Source organism: Anser anser (assembly GCF_964211835.1).
Source record: "Anser anser genome assembly, chromosome: 4".
In the NCBI taxonomy this organism is placed as follows: domain Eukaryota; kingdom Metazoa; phylum Chordata; class Aves; order Anseriformes; family Anatidae; genus Anser; species Anser anser.
The window spans coordinates 37,109,950-37,135,530 of NC_139724.1; the positions used below are offsets into that span (position 1 = coordinate 37,109,950).

General features: G+C 38.3%; 1 protein-coding gene across 25 annotated transcripts in view; it reads left to right on the top strand.

Annotated features, from left to right (window-relative positions):
* The window catches only part of INPP4B (inositol polyphosphate-4-phosphatase type II B), a 361,482-nt gene that overhangs the window by 74,965 nt on the left and 260,936 nt on the right, over positions 1–25,581 (top strand). The window contains exon 1 of one of the 25 annotated variants that reach the window (XM_083834872.1): positions 3,426–3,588. The exons of 23 other annotated variants lie outside the window; for them this stretch is intronic. The gene's annotated coding sequence lies outside the window, so the exon portion shown is untranslated. Of the gene's footprint in view, positions 1–3,425; positions 3,589–22,264; positions 22,371–25,581 lie in introns of those variants that run through there. One more of the 25 variants, XM_083834874.1, reaches the window with a different exon arrangement.

A 25,581-nucleotide genomic window follows, 5' to 3' on the forward strand; every position in this document is an offset into this window, starting at 1 on the left:
TCATCACCCTTGACAGCTTTGTTCTTACCACTGCAGTAGCTGCTTGTAAGGTGACAAGCATAGAATTTCTCCTGATTTGTGAGCAGTTTGCTGAGCAGTGCAAATTCTGGAGACTGTCTTTGTACAGTGTGTATTTATAGCTAGTTTTGTAGAATCTCTATCAATGTTTGCATGGTATTTATTTTATATGGGGTAGGATTGGTCTCAGAACTAAGGAATGGAGACCTTAATCAGTTTATTTGATCAAAGCAATTCAAAGTTGGCATTTATATATCTAAGAAGAACAATTTGAAGAAAATGGTGATGCTCTTCTTTGAGCATATGCACAGCTGGTGCCTTAGGAGTAAAGACAGTCTCCAGAACTGAGGAACTCCCATGGCACTGATGGGTGGGCATGGCATGAGGACAATGTCTGTCAGGTAAGTGGATATAAGAGGTTGTCCCTACACATTTCCATGTAAGGAAGGGAAATTCGAAAGGTGACTTTATTGCATTCAGCAATAATTCAGCCCATTAAGGGCAGTCCAAGTGGAACAGATGAGCTTGTGAATTGCATGGACTTCTCAGAAATAATGGATTGCTCACAGTTAGTTTGAATGTGTGTTTCCATTTTAAAGAAAGGATACCCTTGTGTATAAAATACTGTATTTCTTTTTACCTCTGTTACTGGAGAGTTCAGAAGACCAACTCCAGATAAACAAAGCTATGATCACTTCCTCATGGTTTTCAAAAGTTCTGATAAGTTTTTCTGTTACTGTGGTAAGTGGTGAAACTGCCCTGTTAGGTTAGATGTCATTTCACATATGCACTGCAATGGTAATCTTGGGGCTGAGAAGAAGGGACCAGATGCTGCTGTCACAGTTATTCTTCACAAAATTCTGTTTAACAGAAGAATAACAAGCAGAAGAAAAGGATTTCTAACCCATCTTATAATTGAACCCTGAAAAACAGTTGGAGACACTGAGGCTTCTCCTGAGACTTGGTTGGAAGATACTATTCATATTAGGTTTTAGCTTTCTGATGTCTGAGAGGTCTCTAGTGCATCTGACTGGAAACAGTTGGATGTCTTGAACAGTGTATATGGGGCTGGCTGCTGAGACTAGGGGCCATCAAAACTCTTCTGATTTTACTTAGTGGTCTCTAATAGGATTTAAACACTAGTAATAGGTTGCTGTTTGTAGGCTGGTTTTTAATTGCTATTCTTATTTGAAATTTTATTTGTTCTTAGGTCAGTTATTTTGTATTTTAAAAAGTACACTTTGTAATTTAAAAGTCAGTAGTATATGGAATTGCTCACTGAAAGTCTCATTTTTCAACCTCTAGATAAATGAATATGTAGCTGCCTAATGTATCTTCAGTATTTTTTTTTTTTTGAGGGATTCTAGTTGTGACTGCCTGTGGTCTAAATGGTAGGTCCCTGACACCACACACTGATATTTGCTATTTTGACTCTTCTGTAACAGCGTTTTCTCGAAGACTTAAAGTGAGGTGGGAACAAAATAACAGAAGTGAAAATTAGAATTGGTATATGGAAGAGAGCAAAACATAACCTACTTGATAATGTCAATTTTCCTGTAATTAAAAAACATAACCTCAAGTTCTTTTAATAACACATGCCAGATGACTGGGACTGGTATTAAAGAACTTCTTGAGCCTATAGAGGTGCATTTGTGTTATGATTGTGTTATTCCCCAGATCAAAGTTACAGAATAGATGACTGGAAGGAACTTCAGCTGTCTGAGAGCCTTAAAAGACAGGCAGACATGCAGTCGCTGGTTTTGAGAAACTTCATTCATTAAACACAGTAGGAATATATTGTTCCAACTGAGACTTAAAAAAAAAAAAAAGTTTTAAATATTAAACCATGGAATAATGCCAAATTGCTGGCAGCTTTTTTTTATATCATGAGTGGCTTTAAGGATATTACCGGTTGAATGCACTTCAGGTTTTTAACGACAGTGAAGCTGCCTTTTCAAGTCTTTTTGTTCTCATGGGGCTTTGATTTTCCAAGACCAACACCTTCATTCAGGAGTGTCTTAAATTGTCAGTAAGGTTTTTGTTGGCAGAAGCAACTGTTGTTTCAGCCCCTTTGTGCCTCCATCTCTGCTCCATGTTTAGCAAATCACTGGCTCCAAATGGTTGGGACTCAACCCCTGGAATATTGTAGAGGAGAAAAAGCTCAACTGTGCTGCCACAGAAATGCATGCACTTTGAATTATGGGACATATCACACCGATTCTTGAATCCATGCTCGACCAACCAGACAGGTGTAACTGGTACAATAGCGATCTTTGGCATTTCAGAGCTTCTGAGCTGGAATTAATGCTGGTTTAGTTTTTTGCTACTGTGAAGGTGAGGGGAACAGCTGTGAAGAGCTGGCTATTTTCATCTCTCGTGCTTGTGTATTAGGCACAGTCCATTGCTGTGCTGCTTTCTGTGGTGCCATTTCAACAGAATAACCTAGTTCTAGATTAGAGGAAAAGTTTTTGCTTCTTGTAATGCTACTGAGTAGGATATTAGCAACTCATAATAAAGGATAGTTGAAGAGCATATTATGAGTAGGGTATTGCTCATTCTGTTTTCATTTATACATATATATGTACACTTATACAGAGGGAGATGCCTCTTTGTAGAAGAGACATCCCAGAGAAGTCTTAAAAGGTATCAACCCAGATCTGTAATGTTCATGGTGACCATGGAGCGCTTGGTAGACTGCTCCGTGACAGCACTGTGCTAACCAACAAGCAGCACGGGCTGGGGAGAAATTATGGCTGTTTTAGACCATAGCCTCTCTCACTTTCGTCTCTGACCAGGCAATTCTGAAGGTCATGTTTCACATGAACTAATCAAGTGTGAGGTTAAATCATTAGAAGTAGTGGCAGAGGTTATGAGAGAGAGGAGTCCTCATTCCCTGTAACCTCAAGTTCACTGTGAAATGGTACATGAGGAGATTGCTGATCCGAGATAGGTGATGCTGGTCAATAACCTGTTAATTTGACAGTAACTACAGTATTCTGCTTGTTTGTCCTCAATTTCCACGAAGGCAGAAGCTGAGTGACATTGTTGAGTGCCATGATGGCCTTTGAAAAACAGTATGTACGGCATCAGTGCATGATTTGGGAAATGTATTTCCAAAGCTGTTGTTTCTGTTAAGATTGCAGATCCTTCTGCACAGTTGGCAACATCCCACGTTCAACTAACATACTGAATTATGCTTTGTCCTTTAACTTCATCAGTTCCACACCTTTCAAATGAGGGGGGAAAAAAGTATTTTGTTACTTAGGTTAAACACTTCAATTTTAATATCTAAGAAGCTTTAAATTTTTCTAGTAACCTTTTATGGATGCTCTTTTTCCCCCTTGGTTGTAACATGAATAATTAAGGTAAAGTGGCCACAGAATTAGCACTTAAGTGAATTAAAGATTCTTATCATGAGGTAATTAGTGGGTGTTGCTTTAATGTGATGGGATTGGTCAGCTGTGTAGTAGCTAATTTAAACTATTTTTGTTGAAATGTTCAAAGATGCTCTGTGTGTATGTGAATGAATACCTTTAAAATAAAGAAATTCTTCAGAGACAGAAACACTAGGTAAGATTAATAGCTTTATTAGTTGAGTTTCCTGATCAAAAAATAATCAAGATATTTAAGGGACTATAGGGTATGCTTGTGCAAAGCATTGGGGATCAATTGCCAACTTCCAATGAAAATACTGCCTACTACAGGACTTTTTTTCCTTTTTTTGGAAGGTGTGGCATAAAGTTGTGACAAAATGTGGAATCCTAGGAAATGTCACCTCAAATTTTCAAGATATTTTCATATATTTCAGTAATTTTGAAATTTGAATCAGTCTGCTATTATACCTTTTGAGTTAAAATTATGTAAAAAAACAAATTTGCATCTGACTCAGTGACATGGAAACATCATAAGGAACGGATGGCTGTATTTTATGATCTTGTTTGCTGCTTCTTGTTTGGTACTTCTGTTATTGGCTGTAGTAATTAAAAATGGATCTCTACGGGCCCTTCAGAACTTGGCACAGTAACCATTGCAGTGTGGGGACCAAAAAGTGCAGGCTTATATAGGGTTGCTCCCATTCTCCGTCTTGTTTGTATTTAATCTTCCATTTTGGAACTGGAAGTCTTCTCTTAAGGCAAGTCAATGCAGTCAGATATCCCTTTTTGATGTGGCTACAGTTTTTACTGAGATTTGAGGATTTCAGATCCACTTGAACCCCTACTAGAATACCATGTGTTAGTGGAAATGCGGTCCTGAAACCTAGGGGTCATTTGGTTAACATTTCTCTCAGAAACAACTTTCTTCTCCCCTAAACAAGAAGCTTTCCTTGCAACCTGTTGGTTCAGCCACTGGAAGTTGTCTTTGTTGCGGTGCCAGCCCATGCTGCACCGTACCATCAGATTGCTGAAGTGCTCTGTTTAGATTTGCAGTCATAGCCACAGGGAACCTAAACTATCCAAATCTGGTCAGAACCACTCTTCAAACGTCTGGAGGAATTGCAGCTTGATTCATGTCCATAAGTGTAACTTAAAATGCAGGGCCTTTCTGAAGAACCCACTCTAACCAGGCTGCTCACAACTGCAGAGGGACAGAAATCAAATGCTGTGTGTGGAAAGAAAAAGCAACAAGATGGACTCCATTTGAGTCTGGTGTGATCAAGTTTTGTAGTTAAATTTTCTCCCTCAGAATTGCACAGCTGGAAAGATAGGAATGTGCTGATGTCTTGAAGTATGGGATGACAGTAACCATGTAATAAGGGATATGCTACAGACAACTTGCTGAGGCGGAGTAATGGATTTCAGTAGGTAGTATACATAGCCTCACAAAGGCTTATGGGCTTAGTTTTCACTACTCAAGTCTACTAGATGTTTATAAAAGTCTAGTAGATATCTTTGTTGGCAAGAGGGGGCTCTATTAATAGCTATTATTTTATGTCAACTGAAGTTACAAAATGAAGAAAAATTGTTTTATGTATTGTGAGGTGTAAAATGACTAATAGTATTATAAGATAATTTTGTCTTTCTGTCTCCATCCTAGAAGAACTTTTACAACAGAATAGCAGCCTGTGCTGTAACAGTGATTCTACTGAATGCGCAGATGGCAATTTGATCCAAAATATGAACTCTGAAATGATATCCTCTTAGTATAATTCTTGAGCCATTGGAGAAATGCAAGGGATATATATTTGACCCCTAGATGATTATATACTACTGATCTTCAGTATCTTGAGATGAAATCATGTATGGATTTATCGCCTGGAAAACCTGGCTAGATTGAAGTACAAATCAGCATTCCTCAGTGAGTGATAAGGCCGTGTGTTTCTTAATGTACCTTCTTTTGAATTTTTAGGGTTTCCAAAGCTCTGTCAGTGTATAATTAAACCTAGTAGGCACTATTACCACTTCTTTGTGGTTTTATAAGCAGAATGCCTATATAAATACTGCGTCTAATACCTAAGAGAAATAATTCATATTCTCAAGCAAATGTGGTACTGAGTTATATTTTGAAGCAAGTTATTACAGAAGTGCTTAAACTGTGCTTTAAAAAAAAATAAAAAAAACCTTTTTTCTCATCTCCTTGAATGTAGCCTTCACAAAAGAGATGAAAAATTAAATTTTGATTTCCTGTATTTGTTAACTTCAGCACAGTTGTGTGGGAGTCCAGCCAATGCATTTAAGTAGAGAAGCAGGCATGCAGACTTGAGTGCTTCCCAGATCTTTCTACTTCTGGCTTGAAATAACCATTTTTAACTTTGTCTCTTTGGGCTTGTTTCTCAAAGTAACTTTGAAGTTTTTAAGTGGGTATCACTTCAGTTTAGTCAAGTGAAAAAGCTGGGTCCAATGGCAAGGTGTTGCTATCCTAAGAAAGGTGAGGAAGATTTCAAGACCTTTCATCTGCAGTTGCACCTCTTCAACATCTTGAGTTATCAAAGATTTTCTGCTCTTTTAAGTAACTTTATTGCAAGAACGGCTCCTGTTTTACAATGTGAAAGCAGTGGCATGGTACCAGGAAGCTGAAGCTTTTTGGCACTGTGCTGCTGCTGGAGCGGTGCGCTTCATTGGTTAGTACTTTGTATGCAGAAGTCTTGAAACGAGAGAGAATTACAAAGCTTGAGTCTTCGAGTTGGATATATTCTTTCCATTTTTGTTTCTTGTGCTTATGCTTTAGTTTCTTCTGCATGTGCTAAGTGTGTTTTTAGCACCGGTATTTTACCTTGCGTTTGATTTTTTTATTTTTTTTTCAAGTGTTATGCTGTACATCCCAATATGTCTGAGTGTTTTCCACTTCTGAAGGAAGGGAGGGTGAAGCCCACTCACCCTGACCTTAGGGCTGATTTTCCAATTATATTTTCAGAAATAGTTGCAGAATACTTCTCATATTTAGAGCTTTTTTCCAAGATAAAAAGAGAATCTTTAAAAAGTAGCTTAAATCCTTCATATAAAGTAGTGAAAATATTTTTGATATTATTTAAAAGACTATGTGCAGCCAAGAAACAAGTAGTTGAGAATAGCTCCAAGTTTTTTTTAGGTATAGTCTTCAGATCATTTCTCTACAATTTCTATGAAAATTCTATATAGAATGTTTGAATGTAATCACAAGACCATTTTTTCCCCTGAGATAAATATCGTGTCTAAAACTTTAAATGTTTCGGAAGGATTATAACTTTTTACATCGTTTGAAATTTTTTTCTGCCTGATCATGCTCATGTGAGTCACTAGATTATCATCTACCATTCATTCATTCATAGATATTCTATTCTCCTTTATCGTCTTATCATCGAAGGTCATGATGGTTTTTAAAATAATTCTCATGTCAGCTCTGATGGGCTGACGATCCTTTAAGAGAAATCGTGTATCCCCTGGGGGAAAGAACAGTATATTTCGGACCAAGAGAAAAAGGGAGATGAAGTGAAAAGATCACATTTAATGGTAGGAGAAAAGTAAAAGGAATAAAACCGAACGTTTTATGAAGGGTTGAAAATGATTTCTCCAGGGCGGAAAACTGTTTTAAGGGGCATGAAAGTAAAGTTGTACCGTTGTTACAGCCCCCAAAGACTGTTAAATGTCCCATTTACCTATTGCACAAATCATTTGGCTTCCAAAATAGCACAGGGCATTTAATAGTTGTATTTGAATTTGTCATTCTTCATAATCTTTAAGCAACACTTCTTAGCAAGTATGATCATATTTAGGGCTCTTTTCCCACAGGCAAGTTTTCTTGTATTTCATTCATGCTGGATTTTATTTTATTTAAGGTTCTGTCATCTTATCCCTTGAAATTCCACTGAACTTTTGTTCTTAGACTCTTTTATTGGTAATAGTGTTCCCACTAGCATTCAATATTAGCTTTCTTATGGCTATGAAAGAAAAATATATTTCTGTAAGACCTGTCATAGTTTCCTCACTTCAGAGCTGAAAACTTCACAAATCCCATTATCATCTTTGTATTCCAAGATAAACTTATCTGTAAAGGTGAGATTGTAACCTGAAATGTTAAAGACGTGTACGAGCCAGGTGTTGACAGTGGAGGAAAGTAAAGGGAGCTTCCTTTACTTTCTAGGGAGGTAGGACACAGACATCACATTTCATGGTTTTAACTCTGTCAATACAGTGAATCTTTATTAAGTTTGTTTTTCTCAGGGGCAATGCTATTTTGGGGGACTGAGTGCCAGAAAAAGCCATTGTACGCTCAGTGTCCTGCAAGATTTGAGCACATGATTCTTGGAGGATTTTGTCTAGTCTTTTCCAACTCTTTACACCAAAGGAGCTAATAGAATATTAACAACTTGTAAGCCTGTATCCATGTATAGAAATAGTGGTCATCTGCTTTGTAAATCTGTGTGACCCAGCACTGCATGTGTAATAAAAAATGTAGGCAATACTTCATGAAGTAGTTCTGACATAGCAATTTGAGTAGAATTGGATCATCCCTTCTTCTGCCCTCCATGCAAGGCCTTATTCTGCTGCCTTAGTCCATTGTGAGCAATACAAGGCAGTGTTCCACTGAGGAGCAGAACTTTGCAGAGCATCTCCTACCATTTAAATTTCAGGTTAAAGTTGCTTGCTCCAAGAAATATGAAATAATAAAATTCTTATGGCAAACCTCCAAATGCAATAATGATCGTAATGCAGTTCTGAAGTTTGTTTTGGTTGCAGAGGATTGCAGAGGTATGGAAGGTGTAACCTCCCTGCAGTATGTTCACAAAAGCACATAAACCTTACTCGGGAAGAGCATAATGATCATGTTCACGTTGTCAAGCTATGCAGGAAACTCAGTGGTCACAATATGGCACAGCAGGCATATTGTTTTTAGAGTTTGATGCTTCAGAGACTACATATAAACAGTGTGCAGCTTGTGTTTGGCTGCTGGTGTAGAAAATGAAGAGTTTTAATAACAAAACCATGGTACATTTCACCACAGTACATCTCATTTTTGTATGTTTTCATATGTTTGAAATGAGCAAGAAGGTAGTTACAAACTTTACCTTCACGTGTGCACCCACAGTTTGATCTAAGAAAAAAACCATCCTAGAACCCTAGCATTTTTAGTGTATGTCTGTTATTGCCCTGTTCAAATTGAATGCAAATAAATTTGTAAGATGTATAAATATTTACTTCCCTAAGTAATGATTGATTTTTGTATGCTTTTAGAATTTATTTGCTAGCTATTTGTTGGATTAAATCTTCTACTTCATATGTTAATCTGTGACTGTAGTTGGGTACATTCCTAGATCAATGCAGCTTCTCCAAATTGTGGGTCTAAATGGAGATTATCCCTTTCTCAAAATTCTCAGTATTATTTTCATGTCTGTGGCATTCTTTGTTAGATTTCCTTGCAAGATGAGAAAATTTTGGCTAGATATCACAGAAAACTCTATGAATTATGTTACATAAAACTATTTGAATTCTTCAGCAACCCACTCACCAGCCTTAAAAAAAATAAATAAATCTGGAAATAGTTGACAACAGTGGATGAATGTTCTTGCATACTAGTGCAAGAACAATATATACATGTTATAAATACATGCAGATGGGAAAGTACATTGAATTTCAGATTTATGATGTCCACTCAGTCTAAACAGCGTTTTATCTGATGAAGTAGGCAGTAAAAGGGGGGAAAAAAAAATCAAAAACACCACTAGTTACGGTAGTCTTATGAGCTAATTGGATATATTAATAATAAGATACAAAGCAAACATCATTGTCTTGTTGTAAATCAATGTGTTTATGCATTCGTTATTAGTAAATTTAAATCTTCAGTTCTGTGTATCTTGACTACTTCTCATCAGTTGGTCTGTGGAGAGGAGAAACAGAAGTCTTGTCTGCAAAGTGCAGTATTGTAACATAAAACAGTGAACCGAGTTGGCTAAACTTTCATGATAGAATTCATTGTAATAGAGCAGACCTTAGGACTGAGTGTTTGGAGTATGTTTTCACAGCAATTTATATTCAGGATTAACTTTTTAAATTTTGAATTGCAGGACGTGACCATGCTCTTGATTTTTTCAAAGTTCCATATTCATCTGAGAAATGTTGTGCTTCCTGGAAGAAAGAAAAATCAAATTGGCTGGCTTCACGTGTTTTGTTAGGGATTATAGGATATATTTCAGAGAAGCCTCTCAAATGCTACTCTACTAAAGTACAACCAAAAATATTGACTTATTAAGCTGGGTTATTTGAAAACATTAGGTATTTATTTTCAAAAGTAGGTCGTAGTTGTTTTTTTTCAGGCCCATTTTCAGTGGCAATTTGTTAGTAGCATTACCACCAGCTAGTATATGCTTCATGTTGGCTGAGGTCACACTGAAACTGGGAAAGGATTTTCTCTTTTATTAGATTCGTAAGATACCTTTTGCTAAAGTTCACACAGGTATCAGTTTGAGTCATTTGAAAGGCTGAAAGTAAGTAGAAGAAAGCCTGAGGAAGGTGAGGAATGTGCGTAGTAGAGCTGAACTAATTTTGTGAACTGCTGAGACACTTGAAGTTTATTCAGATTTGCTTTCCAGTGTGTGCTTGTTGTGGGCTACTGCGGGCTAGTATTGTTCAAATACTCTGTATTTTGGAGTGTGGTCTCTAACTGTGATCTGTGAATTAGGAGAATTGTGGAAATCTTGCAGAATTTTCTCCTCTTATGCAAAAGCAGCCCCGTTTGTGGGGAAAAGTAGTTTTGGTTGCTTTGGACTGAAGAGCATTTGTATTGGGAAGCTGGAAATACTTTATTCATTTGGAAGCACCCAAGGAATTTCTAAAATAAGTCTTGCTTTTTGAATTTTAAAGCAAGATACTGTGTTTCCGAATACTGCATTCTGATTTGAACTTGAGTTGTGCAGGGAAAGTTTTTCCCACTTGAGAACCTGTCAAAAAAATAACTAAAAAGAAAAAGAACCAGATATTTCTATAGAGATTTGTTTTAGTATTTTTTTTTCTTGTATGTGCAAGTAGGCCTTTCTGAAATTTCTGTCTTCGTCTGAGGCTATTTAACTTTATTATGAATTTCTGACTTACAGTGTAAAGGAAATAACAGCTGTACTTCTTTTTGGATGTTGAGTCAAAAAATGTGCCAGGTAAGTCACTACCTTTACTCTGCACATCATCAAGTGAAACGAATATTATCTTTATATTAAGAAGTTTGATGGTTATTTAGCAAAGTAATGGTAGCACTTCAAAAATAAACAGAAAACAAATGCACACAAATGTATTACCAAGTGGTGGTGGAATAGAGGAAAGTAGGTATGCATCAGATAGCAGGATATGGATGGATAGGAAAGCAAAACACTTGAATGATGCAGGACTGATATAGTCAGGAGTGAGAATCAATGTATTGTAAGACAAAAACTAGGCTTAAATATTGTACCTGCTTTACTTGGAACAGTTATTTCATGTTGCTTGTAAGATTTATTTATTTTTATTTATTTGAAGGACTAATCTGACTATTTTGTAAGTAGGTCTGTAGATGTCTTTGAGCTAACAGGGAGAAAGATCAATAGTAAGGCGAGGCTGCTTGACTGCGGCCTAGTAGTCTGCGATTTGATGACTTCATGGGGGCTGAGTAGTGAAAGACGTGAGGTGCTTGATGAAGCTGCATCTGGTTGGTATTATGTAGTGGCAGATCTGTGGCAGTGTTCCTATTAAGTGGGGGACATGGCCTGAGAAGAACTTTGTGGAAAATGTTTGGAGACCTGTCTCTGTTTTCAGGTACAGCTGGGTTCTGCTGTGCTATAAGCCTAACGTGGTTGTGCTCTGAACCTGCTTTTGCAAATTTGTTGAAATATTTGGATGAGGTCTGCAACAACACGATAGCAGCTGTTGTACAGAAATGCTGCTGTAACTAGCTGCTTACCTGCCCTGGGCTGTGACGCTTGTATTGCCTGTAGTGACTGCTGTCTCAGGTTTGAGTTGTCAAGTATTTAAGAAGAAAAGCTTCAGGTACTCTGAAAATCAGCTGGTGTCTCTAAGTGGTTATCTAGTGAAGTGGAGTCTTGGTGTGTAACTAGTTCACTCAGAGCAGCGACTTATCACCATTTTGGTCTCTAGAAAAGTGTTCATTATCTCAGTAGCTGTTCTCATGAAATAATAGGATAACCTGAGTTCTTTCTGTGTGGGTTTGGGTAAGGCCTGTGGTGCAGTTCTGGTACGTTAGGCTGCCTCTTCATTTTTGGACATCATCAGTTGCACGGGCAGGGTTCCAGAGGGCAATCTGTGGGCTGAAATGAGGTTCCAGTTGGCAGTGTGTTCGTTGTGACTGAGCTGGGGTTTGAAGCCTCTCTATTGATTACGCCATTTAAAGCTCTGGATTTTTTCATGGGAACATGCTGGCTTTGTTCTGCCATCTACAGATTAAGTGAAATAAAACGGGTAATGCTTTGGTCTAAACATTGAAAGAACTTTGGGTTTGATTCTTGTGGAGAATTTCTAAGCAGGAGTAAGGCAAAGTTAGCCCTAGTGGATCTGGTGAGTTGTCATGGCAAATATTGCATCATTTTGAATTATTACAAAAATCAGTTAAGTACTTCACTACTGTAGGTAATATTTCAACATACTATCTGGGGTTTAGTCCTACTAAGAATGTGTTTGTGATCTTTATCTTTAATCATACATGGCTTTTTTCATGTCCCAAACAAGGTCTTATCACTGCAACACAGTGGAACCTTGTAATCATCAAGTTTAGCAACACACATGGGCATGTGTGCTCTCTTAAAGCTAATTGTTGTTTTATGCAAATATTTTGGCAATGCATTGTGTTAACACAGTGATTATTTCCTGAAGAAAAACAGGTGAAGGCAAAAGCAGATTACGAGCTCACCTTACACCACAATGAAACTAGATCTGTTCAGCTAGCAGTGTGGCAGATGTTTTTAGGATTTACAGTGACATCTCCCAGCAATTGGGATTAAGATGTGCTTTTTTGCAGGGCCTCAAATGTCAGTGAAGCAGCTGAGTGCTTTGTGTATTCAGGAGCTGCTGGCAGCTGTGGGGGAACAGGGGCAGTGGTGTTTCCAGCCAGGAGCACAAGGGGGTTGGTCAAGGGTTTATGTGCATTACAGAGCTTCTGTTTTGTTTGATGTCTTGCTCATCTATTTATTTTTCACTTTGTTTACCCAGAAAAGTTTGCTCAAACTACTTCAAGGGAATCGGTTAATTGATGGTGATCTTTTAATGTGATGTTTTAATCTTTACTGAACTTGAAATGCATAGCTTTAAAACTTGTCGTATCTAAGTTGAAAAGACAGTTTACTGGAATACCAAATTGAAATTTTAATGGGAAAGAATTCAGGAAGTTAAGAATTAAAGTTCTGATATGGATTAAATTAAGAATCCTGTATGGTTTGTGTCGGTGCAGCGCTTTTCATTAAGGAATCCACTCCTTTTTTTATACCTTGCTGAAAAATCGTGTTCCTGAGCTTGTGTTTTTATTTTCAAATAAGTACCCTTCTAAGAGATGTGAGAACAATTAATATATGAACAGGGAATGTAAATAACTTTTTTTCCTAACCCTGTAGTAACTGTGAAATAACAGTGATTAGAGATACTGTCGATCCTTTTAACTAGCGGTGTAAAGCTGTGCAGCACAGGTGAATGGATTTACAATGTGCTGCTGTTAAAGGCAAGTCCTTGGATTCTCCCTTGGTCCCAGCTGTATAATTATATGCCCTCTGTTGTGTTTCTGATCATAGTTCTTGAATTGATCCAATTCCCTAAGCTGACAGAAAAATATTTACCTTCCTGTCTGTCAGGGTCAGTTTTCTTCAGGGTAGTATTGGATATTGCTTACAGAGAATCTCACAGAGGAAATATCAGAGCAAGCATAAGGAGCATGTGGCAATGAAGAAGGCAGTATGGAGGGAGGGGATTACCATTTAGGAGGACAGAAAATCTAGATACCATTATACATCTACTCATGGACAGTCATTAGACTGACCCAACTACATTGTTCCCTTCACCCTAAATTTTGTGGGATTTGTGCCAGGCTTCTCCAAAATCCTTCATTCCAAATAAATCTCTGTCTTCCCCAGTTCAACAGCCTGTAAATCACTCTGGCTTAACAAAGAAAGTTTTGAAGAACTATGGGAATTGCTTGCACAAGAGAAGACAGATCACAGAACAGAATAACCAAACTTGTTTGGAGCAGGAGTAGAAGTAGAGTCTCATCCTAGAAATGCTTGCGTCACCGCGCTGTACTGAAATGTAGCCTGCCTGACTTCTTACTAATCTGAAAATGAAAAAGAGCTTATTTCTTGTTCTCCTACACGAGAAATTTCTTCGTAGGAAAAGGTGTTTGAAGATTTGTATTTAATGAGGCCAGAGCTGTGTCAAAATTAACACCTAGAATGGAGGAAGCCTAAAGGCTTAACTGTGGTGTTTGTACCTAGTGATGCAAAAGCAGTGACTTCAATGCGACAGAACTGTATTATGTATGCCAAATCACGTCAGGTTTCCCTACTGGAAGTATAAAATCAGATTGGACCTCTCACTTATTTTTCCACACTTTTGACATAGTCTTTGATAAGTGCTTAGCTGCAGCAAATTCTGTTATCGATCTTAGGTTCAGATTTTTATTCCCACCAACCTTTTATTTGTACATAAAATGGACATAAGTCAGTAATACAGAATTGCTGTAGTCTATTTTCTTACTACCTTCTTATATGAGTATTATGTATAATAAATCACTTTTTTTAAATGATACTGTCTTTTCATGGCCTTTACAAACTAGGAAAACAGTTTTGGTATTACAGTTGTGACTGTTAAAGAATTAATATTACATTACTGAAGTTGTGTTTTGGACAATTATGTACTGAAGAAGAAATAAATCCCCAGTGGGAGTTACTCTGTAAAACATGCCATTTTTTTTTCCTGGCATAACAATAAGCATTAGAATATATCCATATATTGGGTAACTCAGAGCCGTGGTGCTGGACAGGGTTTATGTAGTTCAGCATAGCTTTGGTGAAGGCTGGGTTTCTGGTACACCCAAAGACTTGGCAATGAACGATCTCCTGAGGTGTCAGAGGAGTTTCTCAGCGAAGGCATTCTGCGAAGAGCCGGGGGAGCAGCTGGAAGGAGCCCAGCACAGCTGCCTGCAGTTGCTTGGCCTTGGTTGAGACAGCCCGGCTGCAGTTGTGATGCTAAGTTCTGTCTGTTGAGAATTTGAGAAACTTACGATACATAGGCTATTTTAATCCGGGGAGAATTGCAGGCATTCAGTGTTGACATGCTGGCGAGTAATTGTAATAGAAGACAGTAGTGCATAGATGTGGTGTTACATTTAACTGGCTGAAATGCTACTGTGCAGCTCCTGAGCTTTGTCTGAAAGATGACCCTAATTCAGAAAAGTACCGAAGCAGGTTGTCTGATGCCATATTTTCTGCCCTCATCTGCTGTTAAGGGTGCAGTTCCATGTATTTGTGCACAGAAGTGATGCTGCTAATGCAAACTATTGCCCTTTGTGAGTGCTTGCTGTCCCCCTTAGTTGTACAGATGGTGCTGGTTCTAGGGCTGTCCTATACTTGCTGGAAAGCTGACCAGCCACAAAATTGCTGTGAGACGCCAAAGAGAATTTGTTCCTTGTCAGGTAGCATGATTTCAGCTGAGAATCTGGAGTGTGTACACTCGTATTTGTTTACAGACATGCCCATAACATGCATCTTCTAAGGGGATGTTTCCACTTGGACTTAGCTGCGCCCTATTATCAGCTCATCCCAGACAGTGCTGGGGCAGCATTGCTGCTGCTGCTGGAGGTGATGCTTGCTGCTGAGCGTGGCCCAGGCACCCCGGCACAGGCAACGTGCTCTCCTCACCCCCCGCCCAACAGAGTGGCTCTGTTCTTACTTCTGCCGTGCTTGCGGAGGTAGGGTTTGTCCTTTCCTGGGGTTACATGGTTATGAGGCTAATGCATTGTACTGAGAAGTTGCTGAGGCCTTTGCGATTTTCTTGTGATTAGTATTGTGGTTGCCTGCTGTCAGAGATCCTTCAGTTCTGTCCAAGGAGCCTGTTGGCTCTGTTGTTCAGCAGTTTAAAATGAAAGTCTCCTAAAGCAGCTCACAGATTAAAATGCTTGCCTTCAGCCTTGACTCTCCTGTATTTGTGTAGCAGGTGTTTTAATTTTACGTGTAAAGTGTGGGTGGCTGTATGTTTTCTTGATGAGCTTCTTATAGAAATCACATTTCACAACATCTACTGTATTTTCAATTATTAAGCCAACTTTGACAAGTAATCTTGATGCCTTCACAAATGGCAAGATGATTGTACTAATTTTCTGCATTACGTTTTGCATTAGGGCCAAATGGGGCAAGTGGTTAACTGTTATCCGTGGCTACCAAAGGGAGCCCAAAGTAACTGTTGTATGTTGTGTTGTATTAATGAATATGTGCTGTTTTGTTTCTTCAGCCTGATGCACTGGAAGGCTGTCAGGCTGAAATGGAAGTAGCAGTGGCCGTAAGCCGTGCGGTTACCAACTCCCAGCAGCTGCTAGGAATGTGTTGACCACCAGGCTGGCTGCTGCTCTCCAATACTGCAAGTTTGCAGGCGTCTGGTAGCGCCCCGTGGAGAGCAGGGTGCTGCAGCTTCTCTGCGAATGGGAGGGATTATGAAGCACCGTCATCTAGCAAGCTCACTCCATTCTTTTATGTTTCCTTTCACTGCATCCTTTATGCATGTCTCCTTCAGCAGAGTACAGGAATTACAATTGTGCTTGGAGCTGTGAATGTCTGGGAGACTGTTTTGGCTTTTGACTGTGCTTTATGTATCTGTATAGCTACCCAGACTCTAGCAAAAACAAGAGCAAAAAAAAAAAAGGAAAAAACAAAACAAAAACCCAATAAATAAATAAATAACTGAACAGAACAATAACAACAACAAAACATATACGCAAAACCAAATAAAACAAAAGGAAAAAAAACACCTAAATAATCACTCAGCATTATTTCTGTCTATTACAGTGTTCTTGCTGGGAAAACTCATTTCATGATAATTACAGTGTAATTTCAATCTATTCCCTCACTAATATAGTACGCTTTTCAGAAGATGAAAATGCACACAGGAAATGAAATAGGGCAAGACAGCTGAAGGCTGAATCCAGTCTTTATTTCTTCATAATCTAGTATGGTATTGCATTAACATCACTTGATGTTAGTGATTCATATTTGTAGAAACACTTGTAAAATTTGTTTGGCTTTTACGGCAATCTTAAGTTAAAATGTAAGGTAGTCAATGTAAGAATGTGGCTGGAGGATCTTAGCAGCCTGGCGGCGTGAGAACAGCAGTGCCATTTTGGATGCAAGGTGGGCTTCACTGTAGTCTCTGTCAGAGTTCAGTTATTTAAGGCCTACAAGCATGATGGTTGGCAGTGCCTGAGGACAGATAAACTTTGTGAAATCCTTTTTCAGCATGCTACACTCTGACAAGAAAAAAGGTTTTTGAAAGTTGATTATTTTAAAAAAGACAAAACAAAAACAACAGTAATGAGGTAGAATCAGAATATAGCATGGAGTTTTAATTACAGGTAATCTAAATTCAAAAACTGATGCAAGAAGCTTTCTGTTGGCACAAGTAACATCATTTGGGATTAATGTATGTATGGGATTATGTAATGGGTAATTACTCTAGCATAGCCAGCAACTACTAGCAAAACACTTGAAATACTGGATATGATATTGCTGCTTAATGTTCCTTGCCGCTTGCATGGATTAAACTCTGGATGCGTTTTAAGAAAGTACTTAGTGTGTGTCAGTTTAGGAACAGCACAAGAGGTTAAAAGTTAGCTCTAGTTCTCCTTTCTGATATATTGCATAGGGTAAGATGTTACTGAAAGCTGCTTCTCTTTTACTTCTTGCTTGTGTGAAAATTTTCTCTGTAGATGTTCTGTGGTAAAGGCTTGAAGACAGATTTTGTGTATCCCTGGCAGTAGTTACAAGAAAGATTAAATGAAGTGAGTGTAAGTTCTTTCTCCTTTTCTCAGAAATTGCTGCAGTTTTATCAGATTCTTAAACTGACTAATTACATCTAGGAAGTTAAAAATGCCTAAATTTCTAAAGTTAGTTTCTTCTCATTTGATTATTGATTTCTTTAAATTTGTTCTTAAAAATTTCTTAGATCCTTTGCTTGATTTTTTGTTTCCATTTTTATATATGGTTTCATGCTTACTGGTTTGAAGTTTCTTCATTTCTATCTAAAGTAACTGAACTCCTGTGGCTTAACAATGAATAAGTGTGAGTGTACACCCAACCCCACCCCTGCCTACAAATGCTACTGCCAACCACAGTACCAATGCTCAATTTTGGCAAGGTGTGATGAGCTTTCTCCTTATCGTGGCTGTGTCCACTCCTTCCTCTGCTGCTGGTCTCTTCATGAACATCGATGCCCAGGGTCATTGTGTGCGGCTCTTGATATGCTGAGGAAGTCAAAATTTAGTTCGGTTGCGTGGTCACCGAACCTCACCTTTCTGAAGGTCTGCAACACTTGGGTGTATTGATCTGTACTTGCTATGCCACCGCCCAGAGTGATGGTAAGCTCACTTTATGCAAGAAGGTGGGATTCATGTCACTATCAAGTTTTTCCTGTACTTGTTAAGTAGTAATAACAAGACTTAAGCAGGAGGAAAGCTGTTAATGATGACAGCATCTAAACAGAATTGCAGATATCTCCTTCTCCACCCTCCCCCAAGTTGTATCCAGACATCAGACATGGTTATCTAACTATTTGATGGTTCAGTTTGGATTTGAGTCCATGGCAACGTGACAGAAGTAACAATCAAGTCAGTCAAAGCTTCATACAAAACTTCTGGGCTGAGGACTTTGTTGGCAAGTGCAATGCTGCTCACTCAGCTTTATCCACCTTTTTGCCCCAAACTCTGAAAAAATGCTGTCTGAGGAGTTACTTGTGAAGATGTCTAGAAACAGGTCTCCAGAGGTCATGTGCTCAGTGGGTAGGGAGCTGGTGGCTCCAGGCTTCCTCCTCTACAGGGATTTGGAACAAGACTGCAGAGTTAACAGTAAGGGGAGAAAAAGTAGCTGATTCTTTTTTTTTTTTTTTTTTCTCTCTCTTCCCCTCAAAATTCCCAGAGGGGATGAAATAGCTTGTATTCCCCCAAAGATGATCAGAAGGCCAGAACACCTTTCCTATGAAGAAAGCCTGAGAGACCTGGGGGTGTTTGGCCTGGAGAACTCTGGGGAGACCTCATTGAAGCTTTTCAATACTTAAAGGGGGCTTATAAAAAAGATGGAGCATCTTTTTACTCACGCAGACAGTGCTAGGACAAGAGGGAATAGTTTTAAACTAAAAGAGGGGAGACTTAGATTAGAGGTTAGGAGGAAGTTCTTTCACTCAAAGGGTGGTGAGGCCCTGGCACAGGCTGCCCAGAGAAGCTGTGGATGCCCCATCCCTGGAGGTGTTCAAGGCCAGGCTGGATGGGGCTTTGGGCAACCTGGTCTGGTGGGAGGTGTCCCTGCCCATGGCAGGGGGTTGGAACTGGGTGGTCTTTAAGGTCCCTTCCAACCCAACCCATTCTGTGACTCCTACTCTGAGCTGAGTTCCAAGAGGAAATACCAGACCAGAGTCGGGAATCTCATTCCTCTGGTCCCTTGCCATTACAGATGTGAGAGCACTCATGTCTGGATACTGCTTGGTGGGCTTTTAGTGCTGTTCAACCAAGATGACATAAAACACACATGCAGTGGTGTTGCTGTTTGTACCATATTTTACCAGGTTGTTCGCGAACTCAGGAGGTAGTCAAGTGTTGCTAGGGAAGGAGACAAAGCAGAATGGTTTCATTAATGGTGTGTATTTGCTTCTAAACAATTAGCTGGTATGTTCTCTTCATGCCTTGTAGAATGTGACCATAGCATCTCAGTATGATAAACATACATCTTCTGTAATGCTTCTTAAATGTTGCTGTTAGCTGCTATGTTTACAGTAGTAGTAGTAATGATGGATGTTTTGGGTACTGAAGTCAATGTTTTAAGTAGTTTCATAGGGTGTCTATGCAGCAGAGTGTAAGAGCGTGCTATTTTTTAATGTGCTTTTATTTTATCATCCCGTAGATTGTTGGTTGCCCTTCATGTTATGTCATTTTGATCAGTTTCCTGGGGAGTATCAAATCATTCACTCAGTGTTTAAGGCACAACAATTACAGTGAGATGATATATGAAGCAATAAATCGCTTTTGAGGGTGATGAAATGCCAAAGCAGTGATAAGACCTACTGAAAAAGTGAACTGTTTGTATAAGTTTCTTGGGGAGCTTTTTTCTGTTTTGGTCTAGATAGAAAGTGAAGCAAGTGAGTAGAAACATGAAAAATCATATGCAACTTATTTCACTCTGAGACTACTTCCCTTTGCTGCTTGCTTAGTCTCTAGTTTGCCTGTGGGCTGCTGCTGAAACTCCTTTTTGAAGAAATTTGGCAGCATGGAAAAGGAGGAATGTTATTAAAACCACAAAGGATCAAACGTGTAATGGTATGTCTTAGCAATGGGTATACGTATATTTGCAGGTGTACACTTTGTGTAATTGCAGTATTCTGTGCACGTATTTACATGTGTTGGCACGCAATTGGAAGTGTTATAGAGACAAATGGGGTTATTGCTTATTTCAGTCTGTAAGGAAAAAATGCAATTGGTTCTCTTGAATTTGGGGGGGTGAGGGGTGAGTACCATAGCTGCAATTACACTCTAGGCATTTGTAATGTGTATTGGAAAGCTTTTGATTTGCTGTTTATGATCAGTGCTAAAAATACTAATGTCTAGGGCTTTTCCCTCTTCCCCTTACTGAGACCAGTAATTTACAGCTTCAAGTTAGAATGTGAAAACCAAATGAGGATTGAACTTGCCTCTGAAAACTGTTTCAAAGCTGTTATGTCGCAATAAGCATTGACATTTCCAGAACGCTGTGCAGTTTCATCATTTTTAATCCAGTGCTTTCAGCTGCACCTTTCTTTTAATAACATCCATGAATGTATTTTAATTTTGCTCTGAAAATGCTTTTGGGAAAGTTAATTACTGTTATCTGTAATTGAGTATTTGAAATAATTGTTTCAGAAACTTGAAGCTGTCTTTTTATGACCAAAGAAGAATGAAAATGCAGAAGGGCAAGATAGAGGTTATTATATCCTAAGTCTGCTCAGTAAGCATGCAGTAAAATCATAGTGGGATGCCAGTAAGCTTTTAGAGTACTTTATGTAAAGACTTGCAAGTGCAATATGAACTGCAATGTAAGGAGAGGAAAAAAAAGGGAAAAAAGAAGCATGCAAGCGTATTGAATTTATTCATCTGTCTCTTTAGCCGGTCTTTGCTCTAAAACCATATTCAAGTCATATTCGTTACTTTTTTCCCAGGAAACATAAATTACTGTTTTTTCTTGAAATCACGTCTCACTTGTGGTGAGATAACTTTTACCTAATTCTGCATAGCATTTCATCAAATTTTCAGTGAATGTTTGTATGTATGTGTATATAGACACACGGTTTTATAAGCCAGCTGTGATTTCTTGTTTAGGCTACGCAAATGGATAGACTCTTTTGAGACTGTTTATGTATCATTATGTTGTAAATAAAGTTTTCCTTGAGGAAGATCTACTATAAAGTCTGCTAGAAATGGTATCTCTGAATATGGTTGCGCAACATAAACTTTTGACACATTTGCTAGGTAAAAACATTCCCTACAAATTAGGAGAGGGTAATTGCAGCAGTTGGATTTATGGTTTGTATCCAACCTCACATTTTCAGAGACAAAAATGTAGGAATAGTTCTGTGCAGGAACTCTTTAGTGTTCTATAGGGCCCTTTTTGCACATTCAATATAGATGGGTTGTATACTTTGAGTATTTACAAATGTCTTCAAATGGTTTTACTGGAGCTTTCACTTCGGTTTTCTTCAGTGGTAGTTGTGGGCATAGAGCAATCTAGAAGATGGTCTGTTGTAGATGTTTATTTAAAGTAATTAAAAATTGTAATAAATTGTAGAAGTAGACATACTGGTGAATGCAATATGCTGAAGAAATCTACACATTAATTAAACAGAATGACTCATTTGCTCCGAAAGGTCCCTGAACCAGACTGTTTGAAGCTTGGTGGTGGTGTAGCGTAGCATGGTGGCATCGCTGCCATGTTCTTAAAGAATTCCCCAGTTAGGTGTTTGTTTGCTGTCATAAACAGATACTGTATGAGATGGGCTTTTGTACAGATTGTCTAGTTTATTGCTGTATTCAAGCTTTTTCTTTTTTAATTTAGATGGCTAACTTGATGTAAATATTGTTCTTCTGTTTAAGTAATCCAGTTAGGAAAACAACAATTTGAATTTTTCTAAGATGCTAACGTAATTGGAGCGATGAAAAATGTTTTTCTCTGGAAGGTAGCTAAGATTCCGAAATATTTGTCCTTGTCTGCATTCTTTACTAGGGAATGTTTTGAGTATGTGTGTACAATTCGAATAAATTTAGAAGCAAATTGAGACGATTATCTATTCAGTGATGATAAAATTCTGACATTCATTTCATAAATAGTAACCAAATATAGTTAGCCTTGTGAAATAGCCTGACTTTTTCCTCAATTCCACACGACGGAAGTTATAGAAAAACATGTTTTAAAAACAAATTCCTAACAGGCCAAATCCACTTCTGAAGACCAAACTTCTTATAGCCTTTTGAGTTGATTTTGGCTTATACCTCTGTGACTCCTTTCCATGTTTTTTCCTTCTATATCCTTTAGTGGGTAAGACTTCCTGCCCTCATCAGCTACTTTTATATAAGACTGTTCAATGTAAGTGACCTTTAAACAGACTGGTGAAAACCAGCTACTGTGAAGACTGATAGTGTTTTTACCTGTGGGCAGGACAGACTTCTTGATTGTGAGATTCAAGCGAAATAACCAGGTCGGTGGGCAGTTGTTCAATAGAAGCTTGATATTGGGTATAAAAACCTGAATTATTTCATTCAAAGTGATCTACTAATTAAAGTTTGCATGTATGAAGTTGAATGCTTTAAGAAGGCAGATGCCATGATTTCTTTTTTATTAGGAGTGAGACTACCTGCGTTTTGAAACAATGCCTTGAATATTTGTGTTAGGAGTCCATGGAGGGTGTTTTAAGGCACGGTAGAGTGTGCTACTTGTGATTAATTTTAATGATCTATTTGATGCTTGTTTATAGCCAGCACATGGTACTCTAGACACCAATTTTGTCACTATATTGAGACTTATAAATTGTGCAGAAATAGTATTTAGATGTAAATAAATATTGAGTGCCTGTTGATCACGTTATCAACAGGTAGTTTCTAGATAACTGCATTTCTGTAAATTAATCTTAAAATGCCTTAATTTTTTTTTGCATCTGCTTTGCATGTAGAGCATGCCACTTAAATATTTGAGACTCTGCAAGGCTGATAGTAGCCTGTGTAGATGGATCTTTTCTGTTTTCATGATCTTATCTTCAAATAAGGAGTGCATAGCTGTAGCTTGCAGTTATGAGCTGGGGTTAAATTTTGTGCTGCTTTTTCAATATACTTGGATTTTTGTGAAGTGTAAAAAGACAAGAATGTATTTGCAGAGAGAGGGTGGCTAGGTCTTTAAACAGATAAGTTTGCTCTAATGTATTGACTGATTGCTATATAAAAATGACACTTCTTAGATGGGTGTCTTGAAAACATTATTTTCAGTGTATATAAAGTCACTAAATTTAGTTTGCATTGAAATGTGCTATGGCGTACCTGCTCCAACAAGTCAGCATGCTTCTTGCTCTCACATACTTACCTATTGATTTCTCTTTCCTACCTGCTAAAAACACCTTTTAGAAAAATTCTGTCTGCGGGCTCATCATTCCTTTTTTTTTTTCTGTGCGTGTTATTCTCAACAAGAATAGTGCTGTTGCATCTGTGGTGATGTGACAGCATAAGTAAGAGAAGATGGGTAGTTAGAGGCTATGCAGTCTATTAGACTGACTGCTGCAGCTGTGAAGTGACAAACTCTTGATCCACAAATGCCTTTGTTAAGGTCTGAAATCAAACGAGCAGTATTCCAAGCTAAATAAAAGGTGAGTACAGTTGCACGGAGTTCAGTTAAATATGGATTAATTTCACCATCTTGGAAAGAAAAGGTAGCTCCCAGGAGGAGAGGGGTGAGAATAGGTGGAGTGCTCTTGGTGGAGGGGAAGGGGTGAGAGAGAAAGAGACGCACCATTCAGAGCTGTTGGAATGTGAGGAGCTGGCTGTGGAGGGAGAGATCATACAGAGCCCGTAATTTTTATTTTATGGCCCATTAGATGCATTTGGTACCTAGCAGAGTTATGAATTTTAGCTGTTATGTCAGTTTAGTTGCCTGTAAAACTGCAGCCTCTGTTCCAGAGCTCCTGTTTGGGAAGTGGTTTGTTGGTTTCCCTTGAGGATGGCCTGAGAGATTAGAGATGAAGCAATTGTTTTATGAGAAGTGTCTCTCCAGTGATATCTGGCTATTTTTGTCCTGAATCGATTGTCTGCATGAATTTACTTCTTTCTTCTTTACGTTTCTCTGTGCTTAGTTACTGTTCTTTCAAATAACCTTAAAATACAAATACATGATGTTCAAATAAATCTAGATACTTCTTTGAACTATTTTTTTCTAACATTTTAAAGCCAATTTCATTGTGTATTAAAAGTGGGATGGACATGATATTTGTGAAATGCCACCTTTTAATTTGATGCTTAACTGAATAAAAACAATTTTCTTGATGCTTACAAGGTTTGTCTTCTAGTTTCTAAGCACTTAACTTCAACAATTTGTCACATGAATACTTCACTAGCTCCTCTTTAGTTAGAGAGTTCTTAAGACATAATCCTGAAGATCAGAAAGTCAATACCATGTTTGAAATAAAACGATCTTGTTAATCAGTAGAGAAGGCAGGTGGCTTTTCCCTTTTTTCAACTTGCAGTGGTAAGGTTATGAAAGCTCTCATTTTATGGTGTATGATATAAGAGCTTTCCAAATTTTAAGCGCTTGTAACCTAGATGGTTTGCTGCCTTTGGGTGCCCACACATGAATTGCTCACTTTGCCTTTTATGTCCAGTGACTTATTGGTTGTCAGAGAAGATGAGAAGGAAAGTTTCTCTGGGAGAATTTTTTTTTTGGATTTCCCTTGGCCTTAACAGGTTTGGGCTTCTGTGTGGTGTAGTTTTCTGCCATTGGTTGTTTTGCTTTTCCTGAAACATAAAATACAGAATGTATGCATTTGAAATATCAAGGGCTTAATGTTGCTATTGTAAAGAACAGAGGTGTGCTAGGTCAGCTTAAAGGCAGAGCTGTGTTTTGGCGTCCCTGCTTATGGCCCTTTCAGCCTGAGAGAACGTGGAGAAGGGAGGAAGTAAAATAGATGGTTTAAAATAAAAGGCATTGGAAGGGCTTATTTTACTTGGTTGTCTGTGTAGAAGTTGGAATTTATTGCAGTTGGGCAAAGACTACCTGGAGACAATTTTTAGGTCTCCTTGGAATTCTTTTGGTCCTCTTAGGGACTATAGCTAGTCACACAGCACTAGTCTCTTAGCACACTGAGTCATGAGCATCTTGAAAAATAGTGTTTGCTTCTTTTGTAAGTACTGTGCTCAGAAGACTAAAGCTTGGGGGAAAAAATGATAGCTCGCTTCCAAATAGAAGTGAGCATCATTATGATAGATCCAAAGACTCTGAGGAGCAGGATTTATCTTAATAATACATATATTGGATATATTAGCACTTATAAGTTACAATATTCAAGACCTTAAATTTTTGCAATTGGTTTTATTTTGTTTATTCTAACACCAAAAAAAGAAAAGCTGATAGCGTATCCTTGTGAAAACTATGCTAAGGTACATGGAAAATAAGGTGATTGGCAGCAGCCAACATAGCTTCAATAAAGGCAGATCGCAGCTGACAAATCTGGTAGCCTTATACAATGGTGTTACAGCATTGATGGATAGGGGAAGAACAACTGACGTCATCTAACTGTGCTTGTGCAAAGCATTTGACACTGTTCTCCATGACATCCTAGTCTCTAAATTGGAAAGACGGCCTTCGATGATCAGGTGTGGTTCTGCTTAAGTTGAATGTTAAGAGTTGCTGGGAAAAGAGAGAAGAAATCG